Raw genomic sequence first — 23,255 nt, forward strand, 5'->3', positions numbered from 1 at the left:
TACAATGCAATATCTGTGCTAATTTCTAGGCAGCAGTCTGAAATCTGCAACAGAAAATAACTGATATGTCTGCATAAGCAACACACTTAATCTTTGGTAAAGTAATTTGAAAATTTGTGTTACATTTTATCAAGTGATAAAAATTTTAGATAGTATGTTTCTAAAACCTCTCAGGCATAAAGTCTACAGTGCTCTTGCTATTACTTGAACATCTTGCTCAACTGTCTTGCTGTTACTTCTAAAGAAGTAATAAAAATGAAAAATGTGAAGGAAACAAATCAGAATTGGAAGGGCATTTGTGGTGCCAATTATATACATTTACCATAGCACTTATCAAATTGTTATCATTAGATTTTTTTTTTTTTAGAGGGCAGAGGCTATGCTTTATTTCACTTCTTAACCTAGCACAATGCGTGTTTCATAGGTGCTCAATAGATGGCTGCTGAATTTGTATGTTTTTGGAGTGGGCTAATATATCATGAAGCTTTAATAATTTAGACTGAAAAAGTAGATTCTTAATGTTTGACTCACTGACCACAAATTATATATTAATATATTCATAAATAACAATTAATACTCATATCATATTTAATACTTGAAAAAATGCTTTTTCACAACTACTGAATTCTTGAACAAGTGAATGACACCCAGTCCAATTGACCAGGATACTTGCACATACTATGTACATAATGTGTATGGGCTTGATCTCATAGCTGGAAGTTATGAATAGAGTGTGGTTTGGATTTTAGTCGTTGTGGAAACATTTAAGCCTTATAACTGTGAACCATGTCCTTTTTCTTTCCTTGTTTTAAAATTTTATTTTCCTAGAGATGATATTCTGCCTATCTTGCCTCTTCTTCACATTCAGGTAATACTTGTCAAATGTGAAAATTGTCTTGACAGAATACCAGAGAACTTTCTAGATATGAGATATTCAGAAACCGGTGCTAAATCACAGGGTACTACAAGAGGTAAAGCTGATGACTAGATAGAAAAAATGCAAAGTTAAGCTATAGGTCACCATGTCCCACTCCTCCCTTCCACATATTCCTTCCACTTTAGGGAAAAGCAGAACACCTTTTTCCTTAATTATGCTTGCTCTCTCAAAGTATAAGAAACTAATGTGTCTCTCACCAAATACCTACATGCTTCCTGTATTCCATACTCTATCAAGTCCATGTTCCTCAGGATGTTTTTCTGAGGGGGATGAGTCTGGCTTCTTTCACTCAACATAATTATTTGGAGATTCATCTATGTTTTTGCATGTTCAATAGTTTGGTTCTTTTTCTTGTTGAAATAGTATTCTATGGTATTGATATACAAACATTTGTTTTTACCAATTGATGAGGAATTTTGAGTATTTTTAATTATTTTAATTTAATTATTTAAATTTAATTTAATTATTTTAATAATTGTTAATTATTTTGAGTATTTTTATTATAAGTATCTCTCTCCCAGAACACTTTGTTCATAAATCTAATGGAACATTTCTCATAGTATGTTAAACTAGGTTGTTTTCATACATCCTCCATTAGACTATCCTGACCCTTCAAGATAGGGGAACTATATCTTTTTCATCCTTTCTCTCCCAGCCCCTAGCATAGTGCTGTGGTTTTGAATTGATAGTCCATGTAAAAAACCCTCTTAGGTGAAGCCAAAACTTTTTCTTGATCCTGTACTGTCCCCATCATCACCACTTATTGATTCATTCAAATCAGAAACTTGAGAGATGTTTGCTTGCTTTTTTTTGAAAATCTACTTTGTTTAGGTATAATTCATACACAATAAGTCACACATTCTTGTTTTTCTAAATTTAAAAATTTTAGTACAATTTCTAAAGATTATACTGCATATCTACCTATATTGGCTATATTCCCTGTGTTGTGTAATACTTCCTTGTAGCCTATCTTACACACAGTAGTTTGTACCTCCCATTCCCTCACCCCTGTGCTGCCCCCCACCCCACCCTCACCACCGGTAACCACTAGTTTGTTCTCTGTCTGTGAGTCTGCTTCTTTCTCTTATGGTGACTAGTTTGTTGTATTTTTTAGATTCCACATATAAGTGATATCATAGAGTATTTGTCTTCCTCTGTCTGACTTTTTCATTTAGCATCGTGCCCTCCAAGTCCACCTGTATTACTGCAAATAGCAAAATTTCATTCTTTTTTATGGCAGAGTAGTACTCCATCGTGTATGTATGATATATGTGTGTGTGTGTATGTATATATATATATGTATAATGTGTGTGTATATATAAATATGTATAAATATAAATATATATATATGCATGCCACATCCTCTTTATCCATTCATCTGTTGATGGACACTTAGGTTGCTTCCTTATCTTGGTGATTGTAAATAATGCTGCTATGAACATTGGGGTGCATGTATCATTTCAAATTAGTGTTTTTGTTTTTCTCAGATATATACCAGGAGTGGAATTGCTGGGTCATGTGGTAGTTCTATTTTTAGTTTTCTGAGAAACCTCCGTACTGTTTTCCACAGTGGCTGCACCAATTTACATTCCCACCATCAGTATACGAAGGTTCCCTTTTCTCCACATCCTTGCCAGTGTTTGTTATTTGTGTTCTTTTTGATGATAGCCATTCTGACAGGTGTGAGGTGATATCACTGTGATTTTGATTTGCATTTTCCTGATGATTATCGATGTTGAGCATCTTTTCAGGGGCCTGTTGGCCATCTGCTTTCCTCTTTGGAAAAATGTTTATTCAGTTCTTCTCTTTTTTTTTTTTTTTGCCATGTGGCATGGCTTGTGGGATCTTAGTTCCCTGACCAGGGATTGAACCTGGGCCCTGGCAGTGAAAGTGCCGAGTCCTAACCACTGGACCACCAGGGAATTCCCTGCCCATATATATATATATATATATATATATATATATATATATTTTTATGTTCAGTTGTATGAACTGTTTATGTATGTTGAATATTAATCCCTTGTTGGTCGTATCATTTGCAAATATTTTCTCCCATTTAGTAGGTTGTCTTTTTGTTTTGTTTATGGTTTCCTTTGCTGTGTAAAGGCATTTGTTTAATTAGGTCCCATTTGTTTATTTTTTCCTTTTATTTCCTTTACTTTAGAAGATGGATCCATAAAATATTGCTGCAATTTATGTCAAAGAGCATTCTGCCTATGTTTTCCTCTAGGAGTTTTATGCTACAAAGCTACAGTAATCAAAACAGTATGGTACTGGCACAAAAACAGACACATAGATCAATGGACAGGATAGAGAGCCCAGGAATAAACCCACACATTTATGGTCAATTAGTCTACAATTAAGGAGGCAAGAATATACAATGGGGAAAAGACAGACTCTTCAGTAAGTGGTGTGGGAAAACTGGATAGCTATGTGTAAAAGAATGAAATTAGAACATTCTCTAGCACCATCTACAAAAATAAACTCAAAATGGATTAAAGACCTAAATGTAAGACCAGATACTATAAAACTCACACATTCTAAGTAGCTAGATCAATGACTTTGAAAAGTGTATAGAGCTGTATAAACCATCAAACCAATTAAGATATAGAACATTTTAATCTGTCACCAAAGTTCACTCTTGTACCTTGACAGTTTCAAACTGTCAGTCTCTTGCAACCCTCTGTCCCAGGCAATTACTGATCTGATTTCTATCAATATAAAGTGATTTTGTCTGACTTAAAATTTCATTTAAATTAAATTATTCAGTATGTACTCTTTTTTATTTCCAGTTTCTTTCAATTTGCATAATACCTGTAAGGTTCAACCATATTGCATTGATTTGTCCTTTCAATTGAGGGTGTTTAATCCATTTACATTTAGTATAATCATTGAAATATCTGGGTTTAAGTGTACCATCTACTTTTCTTTTTTCTATTTTGTCACCCCTACTTTTTCATCTGTTGCTCATTTGTTGACTTCTTTTAGGTTTATTGAATATTTTTTTTGCATGTGTGTTTCATTTTATTTCCTCTGTTGACTCCTTAGCTATACCCTTTATTATTATTTTTAGTGGTTGCTCTAGGGCTTACAATATATATCCTAACACAGCATAGTCTATGTAAAAGTAACACTCTACCTTTCCGTGTTTCCTACATCCTTTACAAACATCCCACTTCTCATTTCACAAATATAATAATGTTAATCAGTATTATTCCATTTACACCTTTTCTCAAATTCACTTTTTCATTTAAAATCACTCAAATAACTTTCCCTTTTTTTCTGGTACTAAGTTAACTCCTAACATGGCTTATCAAATTCATTATGTTTTGAGTCTTGTCCACATCTCTGACTTTATCTACTACTGCTTCAATTCCAGGAATACTGATTTTCTTACAATTCTTCAAATACATCTGGCTGTTTCAAACCTCTGTGTCTTATATAAATTGTTCCTGTCTGGAATACCCATTCTCTTTTGCCATTTAAAATTTTTTTCTGAGGGATTATATGTCTGTGAAACTTTTCCTGACTCCTCTCCCTCCAGGCAGAGTTAATTATTCTCTGCTCTGTTCTGCTTCTGTGCCTTCTGTATACTTGTATCAGATGCTTCTTGCACCATTTCAAATTTACTTGGCCTTACCTCTTATTTCAGCTACAACTGCATTGACCATTTCTGTGAAGATGCTGTCCATCTTCATGCAGATACAATTTGACAGTGCCCTGCCTCAGTTTAACCTCTCACTTTCCCACTCTAACCTTCATGGATTCTTTATTTGATGGTGAAATAGCATGGGGCACCCCTGGGATTTTGCCCAGCACTCAAGCATGTGCAGCACAAGAAATGATAGGGAGTTATTGCCCTGGGGGACACCCATGACCAATGAAGAGCAGAGTGATGAGTAAATGCTTCCTGCTTTCTTCCCCTGGGAGGTTATTAGGTGTCCTATAAGGCTGAGTATCCAACCATCTGTATGGGTGGCCAGTCAATTCAATAACAAATCTTTTTTTGACTTTCCTTCCTTCCCGTCTTTGCTCCATCTTCCCTAAACCTTGTTCCCTGAATCATACTTCTTTGTCTTAGGCTCTGTGTTCTGAGGAAACCAGGCTGAGAAAATACAATTATTACCTGTACAACATTGTCTTTAAATGTGTTGCTTCCTCCAGACCAGTGATTTTTCAAACCTCTTAAAGCAGTAATATATTAAGCCCCAAAATATACAGCTGGTAAAAGTAGAGCAATTCTGATTGGAATGAGAATGAAGCCAGAGGTTTTATAAAACAAAAGACAATATACTAATTAAGCTATGAACTTCATGAGAGTTAGAATATATGTCTTTTTAATCTTTGACTCCTAAGAACCTGGTATAGTGGCTGGCTCCCAGCAGGTAGTCAGTAATATTTATTAAACTGAACTAAATTTAATTGAGGGAAACTAAAGTGTATAAAATATAAATAATTTCATTTAGTCTACAGTGATTATGGATAAAAGAAGAAACAAAACAAATATAATCCTAATACTTTTTCTGGAAGCATGAGGTTTACTAGAAAAGGCAATAAAACGTTTTCTGTAAGCTCAAGTTTTTCTATTCTTGACTTTGTATATTAATTTTCAGATGGTTGTTCAGACTTCTCCTTTATGTCATCAGTAATAAATTGAAATTGAATTTTTAAAACTCCCCCACATTTTTGAAATTGTTTATTAATAAATGTGAAAGGGGTGGGAAAGTTATTATTTACAATTATTTTATGGTCATCAATGTGGAACGGGTGAGATAAAAAGCTAAAGATAACATCTAGAAAATAAATATGCCACTACAGAATCAAAGAGCCACAAATGCAAGCTCCTCTTATGTACTGTGATGATAGTCAGTATTGAAGGGTGTCGTCATTTCTTTTTCTTTTTTTTTTGTCCTAATTTCTTAAACATGACAAAAACTCCAGAGGGATAGACTTCTTGAGTTAGTTATTGTGAACAAGGTTTTCTGAGCATTCAGAGGTGGGGAAAACAATGAAAAAAAAAAAACTGGCCTGGAAATTTATACTCTTAAAAAATTTATCAGGGTATATTTTTGTATGAATAAGGTATTTTATCAATTGGTCCATCAATTCACCTACTCACTCACCCACCCATTATAATGGTGTTAAGATTGGCGTTTAAAAAAGCCTACGTGAGAATCTGTTCTTTACCATCAGTCAATGAATTTCTTTCAATCATGTTTCTTTAAATAAGAACTTTAAACTTTTATGGATAGCAAGTTAGTGGCTGATTTCCATTTTCTTTATTGTAAAAATTGGGCTTGTTTATGAGAGTTGTGAGAAAAATATAATCTTAAAATACATCTATCCAGTCATTCAACATACATGTCAATAACACATACTTTGTGCTGAGTGCTAGGATTCAGTGGTGAATATAGTTAGTAGATTTTAGAGATGGAAGGAACACCATGAGATATTATAGGATGGGCTGGTAAGGCATAGTTACTGACTAATGAGACACAGACATGGAGAAAGGTTGTGACTTGCCCAAGATCAGAGCTTTTAAATTATTCCTCAGAATATATAAGGTTATTTTTAGATATCATTTTGATTTGCATTCATCTTCTAAGCATTACTGAATGATAAACTACAAAGACAATGGTAAAACGTCATTGCACAAATGAGAAACCATTAAAAAGGATACTCTTTAGAAGAGGGTGGGTTAGGGATAGATTAGGATGGAGTGGGGGAAAAAATTTAGGATCATTTCAGTTCATCTGGAAATTTTTCAGACTTGAGTCTTTTCCCCTGTTGAGTTGCATATGGCTTAAAGAGTTGAAAAACTAATGTTTATTGAGAATCTAATATACGCTAGGCACTTTAATGTATATTAACTCATTTAATGTTCACAACGACTCTGTAAAATATTGTATTGTTAAGTCTGAATGGCTGTTTCAGCTTAGTGTTAGAGTGTGTGTGTCGTTCCTTAACGGTTGTCATTGTCCAGAGTCTGACACACAACTCTCGTGTTCAGTAACTGGACTATTATGTGGTCAACCAGAGGTTAACGGGCCCAGGCAAATTGGTCCCTTCTAACCAAACTCATAAGAGTCTGGTTATAAATCAGAGCATCAATTTACAAGTCTCTATGAGGAAATTAACTGCCAAGTAGACCAAATATTCATGTCAGCTTGTCAGAACATTTTCTTCCCTGAGGAGAAGAACGCTTGGGAAATAAAGGACAGGAGAATGCCAAGGAAGTATAAAATTAGAAGAAAGTGAGTTGAATGCTCTTAATAAGGAGAGTGTCATGCAGTTACTGGAGCCCCATGTGCCTTCTCCACTTAGGGATATATCTGCCTGGCTAAGGGATCTGAATACTATTTTTACCGAGTCAGGTCCCTCTGTCAATATTGTTTAAGATCATGGCCAGTTGTGGACTCAGCTGCAGTAAGAGAGAATAGATTGGGAGAGTCTGAGACTTTGTTCAAAACAAGCCCTCTAGTTTGGGCCAAGCATCTGCAGATGCTAGAAGAAGGAACAGAGAGGCAGTTTATGGAATAAATATAGTAATCGGGTTAGAGATTATGACACTAGTCATCTCTAACAGTGACTCAAGATTTATTATGTGTTAGAAATTGTGCTAAGAAGTTTACATCAGTTACCTAACTTAATTCGCACAGCAACCATCTCTGATAAACGCTGTTAATATTCCTATTTTATAGATGAGAAAACTGAAGTTTAGAAAACTGAAAGAAATATACTGGAAAGTGGAATCTTAACATAGGATAGTCCAAACTGGATTGGGGGCATCTCAAGGTTACTGTGTGCAAAGTTGAACTCTTCATTTCTTCTTGAAACGCATTCCTCCTCCAGGTCTGAAGGCTCTGGGTACTAGATCCCTTCTTCTCTTCCCCCCCCCCTTCCTTCCTTCTCTCTCTCCCTACTTCTATCCTTCCTTCCTTCCCTGCTTCACTCCCTCCACTCTCAGTTCCTGACATCAGAAAGTCCAGTAAATTTTACCTGCAAAATACATAGTGGATCTTTCCTCTTTTCTCCAGCTCTGCAGTCACCTCTCTAGCCCAGTTATGGACCACCTCCTGCAGCTGCTAGCCCTCCTCCCCTACAAACCAATCACTGTCCAAAGAGTGGTATTTTTCTTTACTGAGGTAAAATTCATGTAACATAAAATTAGTCATTTTAATCATTTAAAAAGTGTACAATTGAGTAGCTTTTAGTACATTCACAATGTTTTGCAACCATCACTACTGTCTAATTCTAGGACATTTTCAAAAAGAACCCCTCATCTGTTAAGCACTTTCCATTCTTCTTCCCCTGGAAACCACTAATCTACTTTCTGCCTTCATGAATTTGCCTGTTCTGGACATTTCATGTAAATGCAATCATACATTTGTGGCCTTTTGTGTCTGACTTCTTTCATGAGAAATAATGTTTTCAAGGTTCATTCATGATGGAACATGTATCAGTACTTAATTCCTTTCTATGGCTGAATAATATTTTATTATATTGATATATCACATTTTGTTTATCCATTCATCAGTTGATAGACATTTGGGTTGTTTCCACTTTTTGGCTATTATGAATAATGCTGCTGTGGACATGTTTTTGTTTTGTTTCTGATTTTTAAAATTTTTATTTATTTTTTATTGGAGTATAATTGCTTTACAGTGTTGTGTTAGTTTCTGCTGTACAGTGAAGTGAATCAGCTATATGTATACATTATCTCCTCCCTCTTGGACCTCCCCCCACCCCTCATCCCACCTATCTAGGTCATCACAGAGCACCGAGCTGAGCTTCCTGTGCTTTATAGCAGGTTCCCACTAGCTATCTATTTTACACATGGTAGTGTATATATGTCAGTCCTAATCTCCCAATTCATCCCACCCTCCCCTTCCCCCTCTGTGTTCCCATGTCCGTTCTCTATGTCTGTGTCTCTATTCCTGCCCTGGAAATAGGTTCATCTGTACCATTTTTCTAGATTCCACATATATACATTAATATGGGATATTTGTTTTTCTCTTTGTGACTTATTTCAGTCTGTATGACAGACTCTAGGTCCATCCATATCTCTACAAATGACCCAATTTTGTTCTTTTTTGTGGCTGAGTAATATTCCATTGTATATATGTACCACATCTTCTTTATCCACTCATCTGTTGTTGGACATTTAGTTTGTTTCCATGTCCTGGCACTATAAAACTCTTAGAGGAAAACATAGGAAAAACACTCTTTGACATAAACCACAGCAAGATCTTTTTTGACCCACCTCCTAGAGAAATGGAAATAAAAACAAAAATAAACAAATGGGATGTAATTAAACTTAAAAGCTTTTGCATAACAAAGGAAACCATAAACAAAACAAAAAGACAACCCTCAGTATGGGAGAAAATATTTGCAAACGAAGCAACTGACAAAGGATCAATCTCCAAAATATACAAACAGCTCATGGAGATAAATATCAAAAAAAACAAAACAAAACAACCCAACTGAAAAATGGGCCTAAGACCTAAATAGACATCTCTCCAAAGAAGACATACACATGAAAAGATGCTCAATATCACTAATTATTAGAGAAATTCAAATCAAAGCTACAATCAGGTATCATCTCACACTGGTCAGAATGGCCATCATCAAAAAATCTACAAACAACAAATGCTGGAGAGGGTGTGGAGAAAAGGGAACCCTCTTGCACTGTTGGTGGGAATGTAAACTGATACAGCCACTGTGGAGAACAGTATGGAGGTTCCTTAGAAAACTAAAAATAGAACTACCATACGACCCAGCAATCCCACACCTGGGCATATACCCTGAAAAAACTGTAATTCAAAAGGACACATGTACACCATGTTTTTGTTTTAACACCTGTTTTCAACTCACTAGTGTAATCTTTTAAAAATGAAAATCATGTGGCTTCCCTATTTAAAAGCCTTCAGTGGCTTCTCATTACAATCATGTTATAATCCAGATGCCTTCCTTTGTCCCATAAGGGTTTGCATGCTCTAGCCTCTCCTTTCTCATTTAAGCATCTTTCCTCATCCCTCAATATGTTCCAGCCACATTTGCCTCCATTTAGTTCCTCCAACTTCCCAAGCCTTTTTAAGAGTATGTACACCTGCTGTTTTCTGGCCTGAAATGCTCTTTCCATTACTTCACGTGGCTAGTTCATTTTATCCTTCAAATCTTCATCCTTAATGTTACCTTCCCTGAGAGGTTTTTCCCCGACTACATTATTCCTAATACTTTTCCCACCTTGTAAGTACATGGTTGTTTCTACTGTCTGTCACCCTCACAGGAATGTAAGTTCCTTAAGGTCAGGAATTAAAGTATACCCTTTTTATCATTACTATCTGGACCTGTGCTTAGCACAATACTTGACATGGAAGAGGTACTCCATAAGTGTTTGTTGAATAAATAAATAAATGAGAAAGATCACAGGTGTTGGATGTGAGATGCAGTAATTCAACATGTAGTTACAGAGGTATACTAACAAAAAGGAAGAGCAAGATGGTGGGGAATCTTCAGTTATGCTAACATTTGAAAATCTAGGCAGGTGAGTGGTCAACAGAGCAAGTCAGTCATTGGTTCAAGATGGGAATTTGGTCAAGGAGTCAGAGCAAAACCTCTGCATATAAATTCAGAGTTATGGAAAAAAGAGCATGGTTAATTTGATGTCAGCTCCAGAGAAGCTGGCTAAATTTTCTTAAATATCATCTTTCTAAAATGAGGATTGCGTCTAGAAACCAGGCTGGGGCTGAGATTAGAGCCATAGCTTTTGGGAGAGGAAGGACGCAAAAGATGAGGAACTAGGCAGGGACGACAAACCCAAAACTGTGTTAAAGAAACAGTAATAGACTTATGCTCTTCAGATCATCAATCTCCTTTTCACATTTTTAATTAACACTTCATCCTTATCTACTTGATGTGAGTAGATTGTGGCCAAATCACATCATGCTCCCTTGCCTCCTGGATAATGACCGCCGAGGTCCTTTCTAGCTCTGAAAATCTATGATCCTCCCTGCCACAGTTTCCAAGTTTCAAATGATATTTCACCGTACACAATTGATGTTGGCTCTTTCTTGATGATTTCATTGGTAAACAGTCTTCATGGACATAAGCAGTGTTACATGTGTCTGTGGGTCCTTGTGGGTCCTTTCAGACAGAGTGGCACTTCTAGACTTGACTGCTTGACTCAGAAAAACAGAATATTTTGGAACCCGTAGCCCTTAATCTACTGACTAGAGATAGAACTTCAGAAATAAAGAATTTGAGTAATATTTAGTAGCAAAATTGCCTAAATTATTGTTTAATATAGTGGTTGATTAATAGTAAACACATATGCTTAAAAAAATCATTAAATTTTAGAAAGTTAACATCCAAAGTATTTTTTTCACTGAAATTATTAGATCAATCCTTTCTCTGAGGATTTCATTTTGATTCTTTCTGAACACAAAATTAAACTAGTAGAATAGAATGTTACTGGTACCTAAATTACAGGATTAGACTAAATCTTTCTTATTCTTCACTGTGCAATGAAACATGATAAAAATGAGAATTAGCCTGTACAAACCAGAGATGTGTTAACAAGATTCTCAGACAAGTGTTAGACATTTTCCATGACTGATTAGGTAGCACTGTAATGAGACAGAGCTAGTCTTGGATTACAATTAGCAGTTTGAAGCAAGACTTTGAAGTTTTAAACAAATTTTATGGAGTACAAAAATGGTTAAGTGGTGCAATATGAAATGTCAGCTCTGGGTTTCTTAACATGTAACACTGAAAATGTAAAGTTAAAGAAAAATGTGATAACTTTTAAAGATAGATCTAAAAATAACTTTTGAAAAAGTCTTGAATTTGGACTTACTTATAAGGAATAAAAACACAAATCAAGGAGAAGATATTTAAGGAAAAGAATGGTTACATAAGCAAATGTAGAAGGACTAATGGAAGTAGAAAATCACCATTTTGCAACCACTATGGAAACAGAGGATTCAGAAGAATAATCGATGGATGCCAAAAGTTTGAGGAGGAATGGGATATTTATGTGTTATCAGAGTATCTCCTTAGAGATTATTTATTAATTACAAAGCGAGAAATGGTAACTTTACAGTGGGGAAACTTGACTGCCACTACTTTATTGAGTGATCAAAGTTAACATCACCAGTGATGGGATAAACTAAGATTTGATTCCTAACATGATACACTGAGAAAGTCACAACATCGTTTCTGTAGTATTCCTGCCAAAAATGCATAAGTCGAATCTAATCACGTGGAAACATCAAACAGACCCAAAAAGACATTCTTCAAAAATAACTACCTTGGTACTTTTGAAAAAGTTCAATGTCATGAAAAAAGTGTGAACTGTTTCCAGTAAAGGAGACTGACAAGACATGCCAAAAACATGTGATTTGTGATCTTTGATCTGTATCAGAGAAAAAAAATTCTGTAAAGGACATTATTGAGACAATTGGAGAAAAAGAAATAAAGACCATAAATTGGGTAAAGGTGTTATATAAATGTTATATTCCTGGATTTGATAAATGTGCTGTGGTCACATAAGAGAATAACCTTGTTCTTAGGAAATGAAGAATATCCTTGTACTTAGGGATGGAAAGGCATGATTCTGCAAATAACTCTCAAATGGTTCAGGAAGAATATTTTGTGGTGTGTGTATGTGTTTGTGTGTGTGGGTAGAAAGGAGAAATATGGGCAAGTGGTAACAGTTGGTGAATTTGGTTGAAGGGTATACAACGGTTCTTTGTTCTATTCTTCAAACTCTTCTGTAAGTTTCAAATTATTTCAACATAAAAAGTTAAAGAAAAAAGTGAGTCATTTTTAATCATCTACCTGAGGAAAGGTGTTCTTTTCTGCTTGAGTCACTGTCACTGAATAGAAAACATTTGACAGTGGCAAACTGAAAGTGTGGGCCCCATGAGGCAGAACTGATAGCAGAGTTGGTAGATGAACTTGCAGTATTATTTATCAGTATAATCCAGAAAACAAGGTCGAGTTTCTTATAACTGTCTCTGAAGATTGTTACCTTATGTGGATAATTCAGTTCATTTTATAAATATTAAAAGGGCTCCTATTATATGTCAAAAACTTTGCTAGGCACTGGGGCTACAGTGATGACTGAATCCCTTGTTCTCAGGTTATTGACAGTTGGGGAGGGGAGGACAGCTATAAAAATAAATTTAATATGAGATAGTAAAAGTAAACATAGAAAAACAGACCCAATAATTAAGATGGTATTGGAGAGGAGGGTTTGGTGTGGTTGAGGGGAATGACAGTGAGGCCCAGGAGTTTTCCATTTGGTAGGGGTGGAGGGATGGAGCAGTAGAGATTCCTGGCAAAGGGAGCAGTAAGGGCAGAGGCAGGAGATGTAAGAAAGCTTGGATTGTTTTGGGGACTATTAGCAATTTGGTATTGTTGAACTGTAACATAGCTTTCTGATTTTCAGTTTGTAATAATAAAAAATTAGTTTTTAGTTTAGTTATAGTTATGAATATTGATAAGACACTAAAATAGTATAAAATAATTAACACTAGAGAACATACAATACAAACTGATCCTTTCATAAGCTGTTCTTATTTTGTATAATGTGGCATTTTTTTAAATAACTTGGGATTCCTCCTATTTGACCTTTGTACCTTTTGCAGCTTTTGTCAAATTTAAATAATATATGGACTCTTTTTTTTAAGGAAAGATATTCCCATAATTCTCAACAAGTACATCTTCAGACGCTTAGTGGCTGGCGGATCTCAGTTTGAGAATAAAAATGCCTTTTAATTACAAATTACTAATATTTTGTTTTCAATTGGCAAAAGTGTTTTGGATTATCAAAATGAAAATAAAACACAATCATCAAACAATGAAAAATATTTACAGTCTTTGAGTCGAAAGCTTAATATTCATATGCAAGCTTTACACAAATCTGTAAATAATACATTCAGACACCCATAAGTACATGGGCAAACAACCTGATAAATAATTTACAAAAGATGAAATAAAAATGACTAGTAAGCATTTAAAATGTCCACCTTCATAATAATTTAAAAAGTAATTTATAATGAGAGACCATTTTTTACCTGTAAAATTAGTAGATATTTTTAAAAAGTATAACTTGGGTTGATGAGAATTTTTAATAATAGAAAAAAATTGCAAGCAATCTAGTTATCCAACAGTGTGGAAATAGTTAAGTAAAATATGCATTGGGGGGGCTTCCCTGGTGGCGCAGTGGTTGAGAGTCCGCCTGCAGATGCAGGGGACACGGTTCGTGCCCCGGTCTGGGAGGATCCCATGTGCCGCGGAGCGGCTGGGCCCGTGGGCCATGGCCGCTGGGCCTGCACGTCCGGAGCCTGTGCTCCGCAACGGGAGGGGCCACAACAGTGAGAGGCCCACGTACGCAAAAAAAAAAGAAAAAAAAAAAATTAAAAATATGCATTGATGTAGTATGATATTGCCTGGACATTAAAATGTTGGTTTTGAAAAATTTTAAATAGAACTGCCTATGCTTCTTATAAATTAAATGTAAGAAACAGTGAACAAAAAGTGTGATTTCCCCTTGTCAAAATTTACATAGAGGATTTTGATAAGTATACTATGGTAATAGAAGATGTTATCAGTAGGAGAAACTGGGTGAAGAGTATACAGGAACTCTCAGTACTAGTTTTGCAGCTTCTCTAAGTCTAAAATTATTTCAAAATAAAAAGTTAAAAATCATACATAGAAAAAGGACCAATAGGAAAAATAACCAAATCTTAGTAGTAATTTCTACGTGGTAAAATTAAGTAGTTTTTCCCTTTCATTTAAAAGATGCTTTTCTGTAACAAATTTTTACAAGTTATATGTTATATCATCATCATCACATACATATACAACTCCTTTCCTTAAAATTAGAACAAAAAAAAGCTAAACTTGAAAGAAATATACCACTTACCACAATCAGTTTGTTGATCAGTGTGGCAGCTAAATATAAAAACATGAATGTGAGTGCTGAAAAAGGGTCCATATGGGTGGAGGATAATACAGAGATATCACCTGTGTAGGGATGCATTTTACAGGTGGATGTGAAGTGTGAGAGTAGATAATAAAATAAGGACGGAGATAGATTTAGGAGACTGTGGCACTGAGAATTTTATAATAGTGAAGAATAGGAAGTTGTCTCAAAAGAGAGTAGATACCTGCAGTATTATATGTTAGAAGAGAATTAAGCTAATTCTCTGGGTTTCTAGGGAGCATAAATCATAGTAGATTGTGGGAGTATTCCCCAAAGGTTTTTTTTTTTTTTTTACATCTTTATTAGAGTATAATTGCTTTACAATGGTGTGTTAGTTTCTGCTTTATAACAAAGTGAATCAGTTATACATATACATGTGTTCCCATTTGTGACCACCTGGAGGGGTGGGATAGGGAGGGTGGGAGGGAGGGAGACGCAAGAGGGAAGCATAGGTTTGTTTTTAATAAGTTAAAATTATTTCCTTTAAATAACTATCTTCATACTTGTTTTTATCACAGACTCCTTTCTAAGCAGCTCAACTTTGCAGTGGTTCAGGTCTTCTGAAGAGACAGCCTCTTACCTTAATGAGTGACGAAGGTAATCATCTACTCAAATTAAGTCCTTCTTGATGTAGACTTTTGTGTAAAATATTACTTGTTCAATATTAAATAAGGACAAATAGAAAAATGAATATATACTATGGTGTCACTAGGAGCCATACCTGAAAAACTGCAGTATATTAGACACTGTGTTTCTCAGTCTTTTCCTATCTCAAGACCTCTGAGATGCATGGCATCCTCCCTTCTATGCCTGGGGGCTCCCTATAGCAGTGATTCTGGGGAAGGTGTGGAGAGCAGGGGCTATGTGGTTTGTAAAAGCACATCACCATGCATACTCAAGTCAATTCTGAAACTGCTCCCTTTCTCCTGCATTGCCCCCTCCACCTTAAGAGTTATTGCTAACAAAAAAAATAAATTAAAAAAAATATAAAATAAAAAGAGTTATTGCTAGAATCAGAATCCTTCACATTTTTCTTAAAGGATTATTATTGTCAGCACCCTTTCTCATTTTTCTCATTGGGAAGCCAGAGCTTGCTCTTCAGTAAAGCAAAATGGTATCAGAAGTTGTTCCTTCGAGAGGGACCTAGAGGCTCCACTTTAAATTCTGACCCTGATTCCTACTGTCTTCATAATTAGGTTTTAAGCCCCTGGCAGGGAAAGATCAGGTCTTATCCACCTTTTTACTTTCTTCAGTGTTAGCCTTTAACTTTCTTTTTTTAATTTTTAATTCTTTTGAATTTTATTTTTTTACACAGCAGGTTCTTATTAGTTATCTATTTTATACATATTAGTGTATACATGTCAATCCCAATCTCCCAATTCAGCACACCTCCCCCTGCATCCCTGCCGCTTTCCCCCCTTGGTGTCCATACGTTTGTTCTCTACATCTGTGTCTCTATTTCTGCCTTGCAAACCGGTTCATCTGTACCATTTTTCTAGATTCCATATATGCGTTAATAGCCTTTAACTTTCAAAAAGGTAAAGGCTTTTACATAGTAAAAACATTTACGTAGTAAATGTTTACTGAAAATGAATACTATTTTCCTTAAGGGCAAATTTTATTCCTTCATGAAGGAAACTCTATTCCTTGCTATGAAAAAAACAGTAAATGTTGCATAAGTACAAATGAAAATGGAAGATACAGAGTGTGTAGCTTAAAGCTGAGCAGCAGCTTTGATCTTTGGCTGAGTATTTTAAAAAGATTATAAGGGTTATTAAAAATAGGATCTAAAGGTCTAACAAGACTTTAGAAAGGGCCCAAGAATGTGTCTAAATCTGCATAGGCTCCTGAAGGCTGCAAGCACATTGCAGTGTTTTGATCATCACTGACAGGGACCTCTGCTCCAATGAATGTGTTACAGGGGAATCTGTGTCTAGAGCCTCTGCCCTCTGAGTGTGGATCGCAGTTGTTCCTCAAGTATGAAAACTGGGGAATGACAGATTTAAAAGACATTTTCTTTTATGCAAATATACAGTATTATTAACATTCTCATGCCTGGGGCAGATTACTTCAGTTGTTTAGGCCTGTGTGCTCCTTTGTAAAAGAGAATAACAATAATCATCTCATAGACCAAGGTAAGAATCAGATTGGCACAATGTCTGAGGAGTAGTATGGATATGATGAATAAACAGTGGTTTTTATTTTATTCACAAATTGAAATTCAGAAGTATGTTACAAATGTTTAAGTATATTTGAAATAGACTTACTGGGGTCATATCATACCTCAGCTCCATTGTAGTTTAGATTGGCTTATGTGAACAGAGAGCAGGGCATTGCTACCATGTCTAACAATGCTTTAAGGGAAGACAGTTTCTCAAAACCACATAACTGGCATGCTTCTAGAGTTGTGGAACCATGATGCACTCATAGGTTGAGTGGTACCCAGCTCTTTTGCCTGTTGCTCATTTGATATTTATCTCCTTTCCTGAATATTGGCTATTAGATAACCTAGACGAGATATCACAACTTTCACCATCAGGAAAAAACCATTTCTTTCATAGGTAATATCTACTTTTAAAACTTCTACTAATGGATGCTTCACTTGGCCTTCATTTAAGGTCAAGTAGCTTGCAGGCTTCTGACTTTAAATTAATGAATGACTTTCTCTTTGCCATATTTATTTATTTATTTTTTTTTTTGCGGTACGCGGGTCTCTCACTGATGCGGCCCCTCCCGCTGCGGAGCACAGGCTCCGGATGCGCAGGCTCAGCGGCCATGGCTCACGGGCCCATCCGCTCCGCGGCATGTGGGATCTTCCCGGACTGGGGCATGAGCCTGTGTCCCCTGCATCGGCAGGCGGCCTCCCAACCACTGCACCACCAGGGAAGCCCCTCTTTGCCATTTTTAAGTTAGACTCCTTGGGCATGAGTCATTACTCAACTCACTTTGTAAAGACACTTTTCATTTTTTTTAAAAAAATTATTAATTTATTATTTTTGCCTGCATTGGGTCTTCGTTGCTGCGCGTGGGCTTTCTCTAGTTGTGGCGAGCGGGGGCTACTCTTCATTGTGGTGCACGGGCTTCTCAATGTAGTGGCTTCTCTTGTTGAGGAGCATGGGCTTTAGGCACATGGGCTTCCGTAGTTGTGGCACGTGGGCTCTAGAGTGCAGGCTCAGTAGTTGTGGCATACGGGCTTAGTTGCTCCGCGGCATGTGGGATCTTCCCAGACCAGGGCTCGAACCGGTATCCACTGCATTGGCAGGCAGATTCTTAACCACTGCGCCACCAGGGAAGTCCACTTTTCATTTTGTAATCAATTTTTTTTGCAAGTTTTACATGTGCAATAGATGAAGAACTATGATGATTAGAAAAATCATAGAAAAGAGTATATAGATCTTGGCAAAAACTTGCCCATCTGTAGGACAACACTTGTATACTTGTTAGAGTAGAACACAGAAGCTGCAGCGTCACCAGTGCTACCACTATCAATAGAAAATATTCAGTAAACATAAACTTACCTGTGAAGTGCTAGGTGTCATAATAAGAGAATCACATTGAGAACAGTGACCAGGAATTACTTATACAGAATTGACAGATGGACAGAATAAAAACAGTAAGCAAATATCTATGTATGGTCACTGTGGTTTTCATCACATATAAGTTACAACCTAAATTTTGGCATGCGGATAAGGTTGATTTTGTGACTGAAATAGCAATTAGAAATAAAGTTTAGGACTTTCATGTCTTGTCAAACTGATGCATATAATAGTAATGTGAACAGGAGCTCTTGAGTTTGTCAGGGGTTAAGGCATTTCAGTTTTGGCAGCCGCCAGTGCAGGACATCAGGACAGTGGCAGGGAGAGTGATGGCTGTTATTCTTTGGAGTGCCTTCTTCAAGGCTGACCTAGACTCTGGTTGGGCCTGGTGCTAGTGCCTGAGGCAAGATAATGGCTAGTGCTACTTTTCAGAACGTGCCATTGGCTCCCATGACTGTGGGAGGGGTCAGAGAGGGGAACACCAGTATTTTTATGCATGTAGCTCCAGGGCAATGTATGGCTTCAGGGACAAGAAAGAGGAATACCAGTGCTAGAGAGATAACCAAGATGAGACTTGGGGAAATGATTGAGCACCAAAAATTGCCTCAGAGATGAATAATAAACTTAATCTGAAACTTGTAAATTTTGTTTCCAAGTGCACATGTGAGCAACAAAGCCAGTAAACATTTAAATGGGATTTTCAAGCTGACAGTTTATCTACACTTTAGACTTTAGCTTAAATGGGAGTGCTGCAAGTCACTTCTTACTAATTTCTGCAATTGAAAGGGAGTCTTTATAGTAATTCTTTTTTTAAAAAAATTAATTAATTAATTTATTTTTGGCTGTGTTGGGTCTTCGTTTCTGTGCGAGGGCTTTCTCTAGTTGCAGCAAGTGGGGGCCTCTCTTCATTGCAGTGCGCGGGCCCCTCACTGTCGCGGCCTCTCTCGTTGCGGGGCACAGGCTCCAGACGCGCAGGCTCAGTAGTTGTGGCCCACGGGCCCAGTTGCTCCGCGGCATGTGGGATACCCCCAGACCAGGGCTTGAACCCGTGTCCCCTGCATCGGCAGGCAGACTCCCAACCACTGCGCCACCAGGGAAGCCCTATAGTAATTCTTAAAGCCACTGAAGATTTATTTGTATTAACATCTTAATTTTGCTAAATGCCAGTAAAGGCTATGCCTTATATTCAGTTTTCTGTTAGGCAATTGCCTGAAAGAAAAATGTGTCATTGTAAAATTTAAGAAATATGTCATAACTAGTATTTCCAGAAGCCAAGAAACTATTTCTATATCTATACCTACATCCATATCTGTATTGTCCAATGGTTATACTCTCAAACATACTGATATTATAGAAAATAGAAATTGATATGTTTAGAGTTCATAAGATTAAAAATCATATAAAAATTAAGCACACACCTATACTTAAAAAAAAAAGACTGTAAGAAATGAAGGTAAAGGCAATAATACTTCTCTTACGTCGTAAGAGAAACATCGTTGATCAAGACCCATCTGTTCAGTCTTGGATTTTCTATTCTACTCTTGTGGCACATATAACAACACTAAAATATTACAAAGAAGATTAGTATAGCCCCTGTGCAAAGATGATTTACACATTTGTAAAGTTGCCATATTTTTGCATAGTTAATGATTTCTTTCTTTGGGTTCTCATGGCACATTGTATATACATTAGCTGTCATCTTACTGTATTATAATTATTTGTTTACTTCTCTGTCCCTTAAGAGAATTACTAAAAAATGAAATTATTCTTTGTATCCATAGTGGCTTGCACATTGCCTGGCTTCTAAAAAGCACCCAGAAAATGTTTAATGAATGAATAAATGCTTTATAGTCTATGAGTAAGAAACCTGCAGCAACTCTTTGTATATATCCTGCTAACCCAGAAATTGATTCTGAAACAGTTAATCCTTTTCTTACCTTCTCACCTTGTCTTATGGATGACAGAATTTCTATTTTAGTGTGATGCCCACATGGCCACCTCCTGTTGATAACTAGTGGGCACAACTCAGTTTGATGATGGACAGATGGACAAGCCTGCTGTTGTTCTTGGCCGTAAGACTGTTCCTGCATATTCTCTTATTTGCATCAAACATGCCTTCCTTCCCCTCTTTTTTTGCCAGACTGTACATATTTGCTTCTTACACTGTCTTGCAGTATTAAAGGCTATAAGCAGGCTTTGGAAGACAGATAAGCAGAATTATTTTGAGAGATGCATGGTATCTAACACAAAAGAAAAGGACTTGATGGAAAAAAGGCCATAAAATATTGCTATTATTCAACTGAAGAGGTGTTGGTTTTTTCTCTTTTCTACCATAGTGGGATTGAAATAAAGCTGCAATATATTTCTGGTAAAAGAGATCCAGATTATGGTATCAATTATAATTCATTCAAATTTTATGTATAATCACATACGTAAATAGTAGTTGTTTCAAATTAGCAATAATAAACTAGAGTTGCATAGATAAGACATTGGCATGTTAATTATTTAAACAACATGCAACATTCAAAATATTTTAACACATATTTTCTTTACTAGAAAAAAGGAAAGGGGGGAAGGAAATGAATATTTATTTAGTTTCCATCATGGGTCAGGCATTTTTGTGCTTTTTCCTATATTTTTCATGTAATCCTCAGAACTACATTGTAAAATAAATTTTATTGTGATTATTTTATAAAAGAGAAAACTTGAGCTTAAAGGCAATAAGTAATTTGCTCATGGTCACAGATCTAGGAAGTAACAAAACTGATTCCAAATCGAGTCCTTCCAACTCTTGAATGTATTCTCTACCTACTATGTTTGATTAGCTGGCATACAGTCAGTTTTTAAGGAATTTGGGTTTTTATTATAAATAATAGTGTTTTAAAGGATTTTCCATAATTGTGAACGGTGTCTTGAATGCCAACTAATGTTTCTGCTACATGAGATGGGATTCTTTTTTTAAAATTAATTAATTAATTATTTTGGCTGCATTGGGTCTTGGTTGCTGCACGCGGGCTTTCTCTAGTTGCAGCGAGTGGGGGCTACTCTTCGTTGTGGTGCATGGGCTTCTCATTGCGGTGGCTTCTCTTGTGGAGCACAGTCTCTAGGTGTGCGGGCTTCAGTAGTTGTGGCACGCAGGGTCAGTAGTTTGGCTCGCGGGCTCTAGAGCTCAGGCTCGGTAGTTGTGGTGCGTGGGCTTAGTTGCTCAGTGGCATGTGGGATCTTCCCGGACCAGGGCTCGAACCCATGTACCCTGCACTGGCAGGTGGATTCTTAACCAGTGCGCCACCAGGGAAGTCTGACATGGGATTCTTGTCCCCTTTTCCAGATGAGTAAGTGGGTTGATTGAAAAATGATTCAATAATGTGGTACAGGAAAAGTGATCTCTGAATTTTTTGAATGACTAGGCTGGAAGCAGAGTGCTCAGTGTTTCACAAACATTCTTAAGGAACTACTGGTCCATTGTTAGATGTCAGGATTTGCCTTGGCTGTCCTTTTTGCCTAACGGGTCTGTGCTGGGCTACAATGATGGGGTCTGACCTCAGCTCTTGGTTTCATTCCCATTTTTGACCTGATTCATGGAGCACCAGTGTCTTGACTGATAAAGGGGGTTGAGGGAAGAATCACTCCAGCCTTCTGGGGCTCTCTTATCAAGCATCAATTTGTGGCTAGATTTTTTTTCTGAGGCCCCTTGAGATTGTTCCTGTGTATATCCAGACCGTAGGAGAGCCCTTGAACTGATTGCATTTTTTTTGTGGATCAGGGGCCATGCAGATCCTGAACTTCCTCTGGCTGTTTTAGCACTACTGCTACTCCCTCCCCCCACTTTGGCATGGTAGCAGAGGGCTTACTAAAGACAAGAGATTCTGTGTGTTTGCTACTTTCCTCATCCTACCCTCAAACGAGTTAGGCTCACCTTCTCCGTGTGAAAGGACAGGTTATAGGACCAACTGCTGGTGCCTTGTAACCAAGTAACATAGCTAAATGGGATTAACTCTATGAAGTAACAGACCTGCCAGCTGTCATCCTGGTTTCCTTTAGTAATGCAGACAGTGCCAGAGGCAATTTCTAACTGTGTTAATGATGATTACCTGCCCCCATCTCCAACAAACAGCCTTCAATTATAGTATGTCTAAAAATGAGAGTTAATCAAGACAGAATGATCAATTGGCTAGGTAAAATTTAACAAGTGAGTTTCATTCCAACTGAGTTACAAAGGTGATTGTAATGTTTGGAAACTGTCTTTTAGAGAGAGGCTCTGGAAAAATTATAATTCTGAAATGCTGGCATAATTTCCGTGGTGAGGAAATGGTCATTATGTTAAAATAGATGTTTATGTCTCTCTCCCTTATCTCTTTTTCATATTTCTTTAAATATATGTGTTTTCCTATAATGTAAATTTAATGATTAAACTATATTTAAACTAATGCTTTGCCATTAATGAGAGAAAGGTCACCTTTAAAAAGTTGATTCAGTAGTGTAAGTTATTTCAGGACTGGAGTTGAGCCCAGTTCCTGTTAATGAAGACTATTTCCCTTTTCTTTTTCTAGGACAGTGGAATTAAAATAATCAGTTCTGTCTCTTTCCAGTCATGATGCATTCTAGGCTTAGGTAAATAAACCCAACTGAAAAATAACAGACTAGCCAGCCCTGTCTGTCACCCGGCTTGAAGCTGTCATTTTTCGTTTCAACGTTATATTCATGAGCATTAATATGAAAAGCCTCTGTCAAACGTTTGCTTCGTGTGTTTTGATTGCTTTAGAATGGAAATTTAAATACTGAATTTCAG

At 36.6% G+C, this 23,255-nt stretch overlaps 1 protein-coding gene and 2 non-coding genes across 3 annotated transcripts in view; 2 read left to right on the top strand and 1 right to left on the bottom strand.

The window, feature by feature from the left end:
- SLC44A5 (solute carrier family 44 member 5) overlaps positions 1-23,255 on the top strand; it is a 371,649-nt gene that overhangs the window by 43,174 nt on the left and 305,220 nt on the right. The window lies entirely within an intron of this gene.
- Positions 2,788-2,859, bottom strand: TRNAE-UUC. Its single transcript has one exon. It is a non-coding gene; the product is annotated as a tRNA-Glu (tRNA).
- LOC114900100 lies at positions 20,002-20,103 on the top strand. Its single transcript, XR_003794722.1, has one exon. It is a non-coding gene; the product is annotated as a U6 spliceosomal RNA (small nuclear RNA).

This window comes from Monodon monoceros, unplaced genomic scaffold (genome assembly GCF_005190385.1).
Source record: "Monodon monoceros isolate NGI ecotype Baffin Bay Population unplaced genomic scaffold, NGI_Narwhal_1 Super_Scaffold_18, whole genome shotgun sequence".
NCBI classification, from domain to species: Eukaryota; Metazoa; Chordata; class Mammalia; order Artiodactyla; family Monodontidae; genus Monodon; species Monodon monoceros.